We start from the raw sequence: 13,171 nt of genomic DNA on the forward strand, positions 1-13,171 counted from the left end.
GGATCCCAATTAGGATCCACTCCTGGAGCATCACGATTTGGGGGTTCACGCCTATTACTGATTGCATTTAGGCATTTCCATTCTCTCTCTTTTCCTCCTTTGGAGACACCTCGTTCGATCATACAATACAGGCAAGGATACTTGGCCATTGCTCCTTGGGAAATACCAAACATGCATTTCAAGGTTTTAAGATCTGCAGCCAAGTGCCATTCAACCTCATATTCACCATATCCTTCTACATAAAGCTTTTCGCCATTCGACTGCTGCTGGATAGTGGAAGGAAGCTCAGTCTGGTTGAAGTACCACTTCAGAATTTCATGGGTCTCTGTTGGAACCTATTAACAACAACTGTTAGATTGTCTACAACATCATAACAAGAGGATAGCAACATAATATTCTTTATTTAAAAATGGATAGCACGTCACCTCAAATGCAGCCAGCCACCAAATCTCATTTTCGGATTGTACACTAAAGTGCTTCTCATCAGCATTATTGATACTTGCATCCAAAGCTCTATTCATTAAAGTAATGCTAACCCTTTCCAGCTTCTGTCCTTTGATCACCTCACTCTCATCAAGTTTCAAAACAAATTTCAGCCTTCCATTGCACTCATGTACACTGATGTCATAAAATTTCACCATAGCCATTTGTAATTTCCGAACATCCATGATGAAATTATTGAACTCTGTAAGCTCTATAATTTTCTGTTCCCCACTCTTTTTAGTCACTGTCAATGTGCTAGACACGTGACAAGGCTCTCCAACAAGTTCGACCATTCCCAAGTTGAGAATATTTCGAGCTTTGTTTACGTGAAATGGTTTTGGAATGGGAATTACTGTTTTTTTTCCAAGCTTGCAATTGAAACCCTCTTTAACTTTATTAAACAACATCCTGTAAGACTTTGTGCTTATACCAGCCATGTCACATATACCTTGTGCATCTGCAGGCGTGAATGCTTCACTCACCTCCTGCAAGGATTGCTTTGCTATGTCTGATCGAAGTCTTGCAAACTTAGGATGCTGTATTGCTGACTCCACGATGTCTTTTGTCAGAACTTTGCCAAATATATCAGAACCTTGCTCTTTTGGACCCACAACATCTGTGACCATCCTAAAGCAACAACGATAGCTATTTCACTCCACCATTCATCTAACTATACCACCCCCACACCCAATCCCCCATCTCCAAAAAAGGAACTAAAGATGAAAATGAAAGTGAGTGCTCAAAGAAATTTAAGCTCAAAGAAATTATAGATCCCAATACCTGCAAGCTTTTACACGACGCTTCCATTAGCCACCTCCAACATTGAGTTCTTCCAATGGTTTGATCTGTCTCTTGCGTAATCGAGCACCCATTGGCGTGTCTTTCAAATATTGCAATTTTCTGTTGAACTTTTCAAGTTGTTTTCGAAGGTGTGCATTCTCACTCTCCAATGTGAAATTGTTGATTTCTCGAACTGCCAAAATTTCATTCTTCTCCTTAATAGTGTCCTGCATCTTACAAATAGTCTGCTGCAAATGATCAAACTCTTTTTGTAACCCAGCACAAACTTTTGCTTTGTCCTCGTTTGAAGCTTGCAAAGCTGTTGTGATCGATGCCAAGTAAAAATTTGCACCTTCAAGCATTTTTATCCTGGCATCTCTATCGCTCAAATGTCTTTCAAAGATACTTTGACATTGGCCAAACAGTCTTTTGCAATACCCAAGCAATCCATTTTCACCCTCACACACAAACTTGAAGAAACTTGTCAACCCAAAGAATGATGGAGATTGAGAGGAGGTTGGATCTGGTGGGTAAATACTACCATCCAACCAAAGGTCCATATTTTTCTTTCCTTCATTTCGAAGCTCAGTAATGCGGGCTTTGCATGCTGGCCTAGACCAATTTCTCTTACAGCAGGGAGCATAATCGGGTTCTACTTGGAAGTGGATGTCCACCTTTTTCCTCTTTTGCTGCAAAGGTTCCATTGCATTGTTCTGTGCTTTAACAACACCAAAAAGCATCATGAACTCACACTTTAACCAAAAAAAACCAAAGATATTACACTTATCTCCCGTGAAGAAGATTGCTTCATTAAAACCAAAAGACAACATCACTAAATAATACCTCTTTGTCCATCAAACAAACTTGTTGGTATCCTGGATGAACCAAAATGTACAGAGTACTTGTAAGCACAACCCTCACTTGAAAAAGGTAAGAAATGGGATTGTTATTCATGCACAAGCAGGTATGGCGCATGAAGAACAAATACTTTTCCATCCTTTTTCAAAACTTGCCGCCTTGAGAAGAAGAGAAAATCAAAAACCTCCCGCTCAAAAAAATTCGGATTTGGAGTGGTTGTGGTTGTGCAATCGGGAAGACAATGAGGGAGACAATGCAAGATGATGGGTTGCAGGGACGAAGTTCGGTTCAAGTTTGGTTAGCAGAGTTGGCTTCGTTACATTCAAAAGTGTAATGAAGAAAGAGAGTGGTGTCTTTTTTCAATAAAATAAGGCACCATAGTGGGAATAAAAAACTATACTTAAGATGCATTGTTTTGAATTAAAAAACACCCTACATGTCAGTTACTGGAATAAAGAACTCAAAAATGACGCACGTGGCCTCCAATATTATATGTGGATTTATTGGCTTGCTTTGTCCACATCACCATCCCAAGGGATCTCTTACAAGGCCCCTTTTTGAGTCCAAATTTTCCCTAATGATTGCCATCTACTCATGATGCAAATCATTCATTGGTGGTCCTGTCACTCACTAATTTTGTTTCGGTGGGTAGGCCATTAGTTAGGAAATGTGCAACTTCCTTTCCCCATTCAGGAATCAATCATAGTTAGAATAGGGGAAAATCTAGCAAGTCATCATTGACTCCCACCACTGGCAGTTCTCCATTAGGAATGCACGACATGTGGTTGACTAGTACATGTTGGAGAATCTTTGTGTACCATAATGGTGGTGGTGGTGAAGTCTTGAACTCCAACAAAATTAGGATTAGGAGGTGCAAGGCTTATTCACTAGGTAAAGAAGAGCTTGATGGTCTACAAAAGAAAATGAATTTAGTCGTCAAAAGGTAATGAGACAAAACTTTTTGACTGCATAGACAATGACCAACCCTTCTCTTTCTGTGGTGGTGTAATTTTGTTCTCCTTCATTTAATTAGTGAGACTAGTAAGCTAATAGGGACGTCTCGGGTTGTGTTCTTTGGGTTGAGCCAATACACAACCAATTGCAAAAGTCAAAGCATCTATATGGACATGCAATATTATTTTCCAATTGGGGGATCTCAAAATAGGAGCACTCGCTATGATTTCTTGAGGTAGTGGCACTCCTTTGTCCATTAAAAAACAATTAGAAGCCCATAAATGGGATGAGCTATGTTGGCATACATGAAGATGAAATGTTAGTAAAATAACCAACATGCCCCATAAATCACTAGACTCTATAAAAATTGGTATGGGGTGGAAACTCGAGAATGAGTTGCACCTTACTATCATTTGTGGAAATGCCATGTTCTAAGACAATGTGTCCCAAGATCACTCCATGCTGGACCCAAAACTATCATTTCAAAGGGTTAAGAGAGATTCTGAAGAGCCGGCATCTCTCTAGCACTTTTCTCAAACACCATAGATGTTATCTCCATGTTGAATTGACACAGAGGTCGTTTCCATAAAGACTTCAATGAATTTTTGTAGATACTCATTATAGGCTCTGCATATCAAGCATTGGAAGGTTCTTGGGAAACTGGTCAAACAAAATAGTGACATAGTATGCATATGTGTCCAGGTTAGTCATAAAAGCCATTTTTATGTTGATCCTTTTGGTCTATTGACACTTGGTTGTAGTAAAAAAATCCATTAAGGAAGCTATAGGCCTCCTTTCCTATGACTTTCTCCAATACATGCTAGAAGGATAAGAGATAGTGATCTCATATCATGTAACCATTCAACTTTTTAAGGTCCACACATAATCTTGCTTTTTCATTTTTCTTGGGTATTATCATGATGGGTGAGTGTGTTCTATTTCCTAGATAATTTTTTCTTGGGTATTATCATAATGGGTGAGTGTGTTCTATTTCCTAGATGAATTTGGCATCTATGAGTTGATCGATCAATTCACAGAACATATTAATTACTTAGGGTTCATAGGACACACCCTTTGCTTTGGCCTTTCCCCTTCCATCATGGGGATGGTGTGTTTGACCACTTCACGAGGTATGCCCTTCATATGAGTGTATTTCCAGGTGAAGAAATGCTGGGATTAATTGTGAGGAGATCAATAAGATTTCTCTCTTCTTCTATAGAGATGTCTTCCTCAATGCAGATAGGTTTTAGATCTTCCCTTGGACATGTCGAGTCAATGTCCTTAAGCTTGACCGAACCATCATAATACATTCTAAGCTTTCCATCATAGTGTAACACACGAAAGCTCTGGGAGTCCCTAAACACCACTGAGAATGCATAACGCAGACAGAAGGGAGAGTAGAGAGAGAGAGAGAGAGAGAGAGAGAGAGAGAGAGATGGCTGGAAATTCAGTATATTTCATATAGTACAAAAAAAGTACTTTTCTACAACCCTAGGCTGCCTCATACAAAAGGTGAAACATCACCAAAATCTATCCCTACTTGGACCCAACTCCTAAAGAGTTGAATGAATCCTACAATGAGCATATGCACCTATTTATAGGCCTTGGGACACGTGGAGAGCTGGTCAACTGCTGGTTGGCCAGCCGACTTGGCATCTACTCTATGAAACGCAGCGCCGCCTATAGTCGCCTTTGTCCTGATTCAGCTCACAGCCCTTATGTCTTAGCCAACATCTTCTTGCTTAGTTCTGGTACAGCCGACATGCCTTCCTCTTCATCCCCTCCAAGCCTTGCTCCAAGTCCGCACTGGCCTCTGCTACACTTTGTGCTCCAACTTCTGGTTCTTAAACTCTTTTTCTTGGCTGCCCCTTCTGGATTAGCTCTGAGAATGTCCATGGCATTTCATACACATGACATCCCCCTCTGCTAAATTGATGATGGGATTCCAACCTGTTTTCTTAGATGACTGACATCATCCCAATCTTTTCCGGAAGTCCCTCTGTCATCCATCCATCTCTAGCAACCCTTTTCTCTGAAAACCCAACCCGGTCTCCAAAACCACTCTAACTCTGAATAAGATCTATGCATCTGTTCCCTCCAATCCCCAATCCATTCTTGCCCTGACTCTCAAACACTGTCTTGGTCTTTATTCCTAAGAAATGAGTGAGAAGCTATTTGGCTCAAAGGACTACCATCCCCTCTAGCTTTGTGGAACACCACCAACAAACCTCCTAGGAGATCTTCCCATTCCTGTGTTCCTTGCCTTGGGCTTCGTATCTGTGTACTTTCTTGTACCTTGGACCTGTACACCATCATATGGGACTGAATCAGTGTTTAGCTTTGCTGAGCCTGATGCTCTGATACCAATGTAACATGCTCTGATACCTTGGACCTGTATGCCATCAATGTTTAGCTTTGCTGAGCCTGATGCTCTGATACCAATGTAACATGCGAAAGCTTTGGGAGTCTTCTTTTAGCCCTAAACACCATTGAGAACATGCTGATGCATAACACAGACAGAAGGGAGAGTAGAAAGAGAGATATATGGCTGGAAATTCAGTATATTTCATATAGTACAGAAAGGTACTTTTCTACAGCCCTAGGCTGCCTCATACAAAAGGTGAAACATCACCAAAATCTGTCCCTACTTGGACCCAACTCCTAAAGAGTTGAATGAATCCTACAATGAGCATATGTGCCTATTTATAGGCCTTGGGACACGTGGAGAGCTGGCCGACTGCTGGTCGGCTAGCCGACTTGGCATCTACTCCATGAAACATAGCACCTGTAGTAGCCGCCTTTGTCTTGATTCAGCCGATAGCTTCTTGCTTAGTTCTGGTACAATCGACATGCCTTCCTCTTCATCCCCTCCAAGCCTTGCTCCAAGTCCACACTGGCCTCTGCTGCACTTTGTGCTCCAACTTCTAGTTCTTAAAACTCTTTTTCTTGGCTACCCCTTCTGGATTAGATCTGAGAATGTCCATGGCATTTCATGCACATGACATCCCCCTCCGCTAAACTTGATGATGGGATTCCAACCTGTTCTTGGATGACTGTCATCATCCCAATCTTTTCCCGAAGTCCCTCTGTCATCCATCCATCTCTGGCAACCCTTTTCTCTACTAAAAACCCGGCCCGGTCTCCAAAATCACTTTGACTCTGAATAAGATCTATGCATCTGTTCCCTCCAATCCCCAATCCATTCTTGCCCTGACTCTGAACATTGTCTTGGTCTTCATTCCTAAGAAATGAGTCTGGCACTCTCACATCACCCCTTGGAGGATAATCCTCCCTTAGGACCGTTGCCCGAGAACCTATTTGGCTCACAGGACTACCATCCCCTCTGGCTTTGTGGAACACCACCAACAAACCTCCTGGGAGCTCTTCGCGTTCCTATGTTCCTTGTCTACTTACACACCCAATATGAAATTGCCATTTTAACAGATTCGGCTACCTTTAAAACAATCTTTCAATAAAATCATAGTATTACTGATCATAATCCTCCAAAATATTGAGTCCATTATTTTACAAAATATATCATCCGGACTCTCCGTTGAAGACCATCTGGTCAACCAACGAGATCCAATATCAAAAATCCATACACAAAAGTCATTTTTTGGTTCATCCATATCTTCCTCGATGTACGCATGGGTGTCCTAGCAACCATGAGCTCATATATCACCTGGTCAGAACCCTCTAGGATCCTACTTAGGTGTCCTAGCACTTCACTCAAGTACCGCTTTGACGATCCTCGCCCATCATTCCAAAAGCACACTATTTTAACCATACCGAGGCTGATCAAGACCTCAGCAGGTTTTGCCATGAGTGACGTCCCTCAACGACTCCCCACCAGCTATTGCAACGAGTCTCTCCTTAGTTACCAAATTCTTCCTCCAACATTCTGGCGTAAAATAGAACACAGGTTCTATGCAAGTAGAATTCCTGGTTGGAGATTGGTTCCAAACCCTTTTCCCTTAATCTAGATTTTCTTAATGAGAATCATTGATCTCTCATCACGGTAATCTACCCATCATTTAACTGAATTTCCAACTAGATTCTTGGTGATTGCGGTTAAGGGAAAACTATGCATCACTTCCAGATGTTTGAGGAACTAAAGAAAGCTTTCTTGAAAAGATTCTAGAGAGAAAAGACCATCACCGAGGTATGGGAAAAGCTACAAAGCCTAACTCAAAAGAAGAGGCCAAAAGAAGATTATGCAGTAGAATTCAAAGCATTATTAATGCATCTGGAGCAGCCAAACAAACCTGCTAGCCACACTGTGTCAATGGTTTGTGAGAGGATTGAGAGATAAACTCTAGACGGTAGTAGCCTCTTATGATTTGGAGACCCTCACATTTGAACAAGTGGTAGCATGAGCAAGGGATCTTGAAGCAAACAAGCAAAGACCCCAAGAAGAAAAAGAAAGGAGCTAACATAAGGAAAAAGAGCCTTCTGACTTGGATTCCAATGAAGACATCTCAGGAATTAGACTCTAGTCAAGATTCGAATGCCGAAGAGCAAAAGCCCCGAAAGAAGAAAGGCAGGAAGCAGGCAGTGGATATTCAAGAAGAATTGAAGGTTGCATTAGACAAGCTTGCCAGAGAACATGCATGATCTAGACTGAGACCGGATGTCTAGTGCACTAATAAGTGTAATAACCAGGGTCATACAAAAGAAGAATGTCACATGAAAACCACACAACAACCATGTGCTATTTGCGATAAGAATAACAACCACACCATTAACACACGCTTTAGAACACTCAAAACAGGAACTCGAGAGTAGTAGAAAGACAACATCATCAGCAAAACAACAGGTTCCAACTGTCAATCAAGTTATCACCGAGCCTCAAAACAATAGACCTCATGGAAGAGGAGGTGGAAGATTTGGGCAAAGAGGAGATGGGTTGATATGTTACTACTGCAGTGCCCGTGGGCATAGGCAAAATGAATGTCCCATACTACAACGCCAACATTAGGAGGAGCTGCAAGGGGCAAGGCTGTTGCAAGGGGCAAGGCATGCTGAAGGTATAAACTACTTGGAAGGAGTGGAAGTTAATAAAAAAGAGGAGATCCTGAGAGAGAATCCGGACCTATCAGGATAGGAGAACAAAGACACAGGTAGAGCAGGAGAAGGCCATGTTTGTTCTCAATCAAGAATAAGACAAATTCAAGAGGCATAACATCAGAGTGCAAGAAGATGAGCTTGAAGAGATAAACTTAGGAGATGATCAAGAGCCTAAAACAGCCATGGTCAGTGCAAAACTGAGTCAAGAATCTAGAGAAAAGCTCTTGGAGGTGTTGAGATCCTACAAAGATGTATTTGCGTGGAACTATGGTTACATGAAAGGAATTGATCCCATCTTTTATCAGCATAAGATCAACCTGAAGGAGGATGCAATTCTGATAAAGCACAGTAGGTACAGGATGAATCCTAACTACACCAAGCAAGTCAAGGAAGAAATAGATAAGCTATTGAGAGTGGATTTATCTACCTGATAGAAAAAGTAGAATGGCTATCACACATAGTCATTGTCCCCAAGAATAATGGGAAGATCAAAGTCTGCATAGACTATAGAAAGTTGAATGGCTATCACACATAGTCATTGTCCCCAAGAATAATGGGAAGATCAAAGTCTGCATAGACTATAGAAAGTTGAATGCCTCCACCATGATATCCGATCCATTTCATCTACCATTCATAGACTCACTACTAGATGCTATAGCAGGACATGAGATATACTCATTTTTGGATAGATCAAAGTCTGCATAGACTATAGAAAATTAAATGCCTCCACCATGATATCAAATCCATTTCCTCTACCATTCATACACTCACTACTTGATGCTATAGCAGGACATGAGATATACTCATTTTTGGATGGATTCAGTGGGGTACAACCAAGTGTGCATGGCTCCAAAGGATAAGGAGAAAATAAACTTTGACTGAATGGGGGGCCTTCTCCTCCAATGTGATGACCCTCAGGCTAAATAATTCTACAACCACGTTCCAGAGAATGGTACTACAAGAAATATTCTATGGGTATTTAACCACATTCATGAGGGTTTTTGTAGACAACTTTAGTGTGTGTGGGAGAAAAGAAGACCATATAAAGCACCTTATGATGTTTCTAAAAAAATGCAGAATAGCCAGATTGAGTCTTAACCTAGTGAAGTGTGCCTTTGCAATCACGAGTTGATCCCTATTGGGGCACATAGTGTTTGCAGAAGGATCGGCAGTAGACGTGGAAAAATTTGAGATTATAGTAAAACTAAAACCGCCCAAGAATACCAAGGAGTTAGCCAGATTCCTGGGATTGATCAAGTGGCACAACATGTTCATGAGGTTTGTGGCAAACGTGACAATACCCCTATATAGTATGACCATGATAGATGTAGAATATGTCTGGTGTCAGGAGCCTGCCAAGAAGCATTCCGAAATTTGAAATGGATGTTGTCTTCAACACCAATTCTCTAGTAGCCAAATTTTGACCTAGTATTCCATGTGTTCGTGGACGCTTTCAACTTTGCCATGGGAAGTGCTTTAATGCAGGATTCACATGAAGGCTAATTTTGTCCCGGTGTAATATGCAAGCAAAAGACTATCAAAGTCGAAGAGGAATTATTCCACCATGAAGAAGGAATCACTGGGGATGATCTACTCAATTAAAAATTCAGGCATTATGGGTAATGTTTTCGAATTTCATGTGGACCACAAAGCACTCTTGTTTTTGGTGAACAAGCTAGATTTGGCAGGCAAGCTAGCCAGATGGATGCTTGTTGTAAGAGTTTGAGTTCACCATCAAGAACACCCTAGGAAACAAACATGCAGTGGTAGATTTCCTATCCAGATTGGCGTCAGGAGAAACTCTAGATGGGGTGGAGGATGATTTCCTAGATGTTCATAGGTGGAGAGAGACCAAGTTGGTATTATGAAATGCTGCAGTTTCTTTCGGACTTGTCTTTTCTGGAGTACATGTCTAGAGATCAGAGGAAAAAGCTGACTCTTCCGAGAAAGTCATTCATGGTGGTGGGGTAGGACAGTTATATAAGATAGGCATAGACCAAATTTTGAGAAGGTGTGTCTCGGAACATGAACAAAAAGCTATGCTACCAGAGGCACATAAAGGAATTAGTCCATTCCAAGTCCTCCCACGCGTTTGTCTGCTCCTCCACACCTGAGAAACTCATCCTCAAACACAACCAGCTGCTGCAAAACAATTTTGTCGATGAGCCAACACAACAAATAGAATAAGCTACTCAGCACAATAAAAAGTCATTAACAAGTAAACACACCTTCTAATTTTCATCATTAACAAGTAAATCATCTGTCCATATATTGATTGTTAAGTTGGTGTCCTAGACAACCGATGAGGATGCCCCTTCCCTTCCCATGTGTGAAATATTAAGTCTTTGCTAAATAGCCTGAAATTCCTCTTCAGTGGGAAGGTTGGAATCATAGCTTTTTGCATCCTTGTACATCATAGATAATGTGTTGGCAGCAGCATGGAACTCACTACTATGACATTTGAATCCAATAAGAGATATTTATCCAAATCTGGATCGACAAAATCTTCATCTTCCTCAAGATTCTGTGCAATGATGGCCAGACAGTAGTCTTCCCTTATGTCAAACACAGCTTGAATATCTGTAGTTAATAAATATTCTTTGTCACCTATAGGAAATGTGGGGAGGAGTGGGGTTGGAATGTCCCTTGCCTCCTCTATTGTAGAGGGCTGCTCATCACCTGTAACCTTTAACTCTTCTGAGCGTGTCAATATCCAACTACTCACTTAAGTCCCTCCCCACATAGCCAAGTTTATCTCCTCTGCAATCTCTTGAAATGCATCTTCCTCTCTTGGAGGTTCCTCTGCCTTCTCCTCAATTTCTTCATTTGTAACTTTTTCATCATCAAGCAGCACATGTAAGTAGCAGATAAATCCATAGTGGTAGGCGACAAGACGACACTTGCGATTGTGAATGGGGCACTTACTGTGTGTCTTCTTCTTATCATCTACTAGCACCTTTAAAACATCCCTATTTAACTTTTGTCTTAGGGTTGTTGAAGGCTCAATATCATTCATGTGCATGTACTGAACGCCGTCAAACATGACTGCTGTACCACTTGAAGTGATCTACTAAAATTTTTGCTCTTTCTCCTCAAGATACGAACGTGCAGAAACGATCATGTCTTAGATGGAGAAATTGAAATTAAACATGCGTGAGATTTCAAGATGGCGATGATGCTGTCAAACTTTATAAAGGAAGTCAAACAGCTTTTCATCTGGGATTTTTTAAAGGCCACCATCATTAGACTTGACCTCAATCCCGAAAGGACCCAAGCCAGGAAATGTCACGACGACGACGAAAGTTCTATGTAAGATAGTAAAGGATTAGGCAAGATCAGTATAACGTGATAAGCGTGGGAGAACTCTCACCGAGATCTCTAGTCGCATTGTAGTGATTTGATGAAATATTAGTAAGAAAATGAAAATGAAAATAAAAATGTGCCAAAATCACTACAACGCGATATGTGTGGGTGAATTCCCATCGGGGCCTCTCTTTACATTATAGTGATTTGATGCAATATTTCAAAGGCAATGACAATTGTAAGAAAAATCACTACAAGAACGATAGTAGGACAAATCACTATAACGCGATATGGGTGGGAGAGTTCTCACCGAGTTCCCTCTTCGCGCTGTAGTGATTTGATCAAATATATGTAAGAAGCAAATCAATTTCTTAAAAGACTAAACGTGGAAATTTTCAAAACGAAAAAAAGAACAATAGTAGGACAAATCACTATAATGCAATATACTTTGAGAGAGTTCGCACACCGAGACCTCTTCTCGCGTTGTAGTGATTTGAAGAAATATATGCAAGAAAATTACGATTGTAGGCCAAATCACTACAATGCGATATGGGTACGACAGTTCTCACACGGAGAAACCCTTTGCGCATTGTAGTGATTTGGTGAAGTATTTGTGAGGAATAAATTAATCTCTTAAAAATCTAAAAGCAAAAAGATTTGATGGAATATTTATAAAACATTTATACAATTTCGGCCGAATCAAAACACGGAAATATTTGAAAACATACCGCGAAATTCACTGGGAGAGCAAGAAGCAACAAACGAAGTTGACTGTATGAGAGCAAGAGGCAACGTGCTGGTCTCACGAGACTGCGAGAAAAATTGCAGGAGAGCAAGAAGCAACGAATAATGAATGTGGGTCAGCTTTATCCACGGAAACTAATGGTTTATACACGTGGCAGACATGCATGATTGGCAGACCACGTGCTCTACGCATGTATGATGACACGTCAAAAATAGATTGATCGTAATCATCATCTATTTAATGAGTACGACCCCATGTCCTCCTTTGCACGTGTTGACATGCTCTTTCTTCGTACGTGTGTTGTATTCCTCTGGACGTGTGTCATACTCGTCCCCTCGATAAATGTGGTACTTGTCCTTGGTAAATGTCAGGTGTCCTTATCTTTTGCCCCCATTTTGTTTTTCCTCCTTCAGCTGCGTGTATTCCTCTATCATGCTTCATCTACGCCATCTCTGCGATTCATCAAGCAAGCGTACATCTATTCAATATTTTCCATGCGTGATTCTTTGGTGAGTTATCAAGCAATCACTACTGGTCTTAAATGTTATAGTCAATCATATATATATCATGTTTTACCTACGTTCATTAGATATTGGGTCAAACAAAAGGCAATGTCTGACAAATCACTACGATGTGAAGAATGAATTATGATTTTTTTTTCGAGAAAAGTTCCTTTCATTAGTTATATTAAAAAAAACGCTCGGAGGGCTACAAAAGACCCTCTCCTGCTCATAAGAAAATAGAGCAGAGATCCAACCAAGGCAGCTCTACGGAGACTCTCCCTAGGTGCAAAAAAGTACAAATATCATTACAAAGAACTGAGGGGCTATATCATACAATAGGAGGGGGGAAAGCCAAACAGGTGGCCTGTAGTGCCAGCGGCGGGAACCCGCGTGTAGGGTATAGAAGGGGCCGCTGCGCCAAGTGGTGTGAAAGGCCTGACGCCACAAGATCGCCTCAGTCCCCCCGGATGCGGTCATA

This window comes from Cibotium barometz, chromosome 12 (genome assembly GCF_041138505.1).
Source record: "Cibotium barometz isolate CiBa-2024 chromosome 12, ASM4113850v1, whole genome shotgun sequence".
In the NCBI taxonomy this organism is placed as follows: domain Eukaryota; kingdom Viridiplantae; phylum Streptophyta; class Polypodiopsida; order Cyatheales; family Cibotiaceae; genus Cibotium; species Cibotium barometz.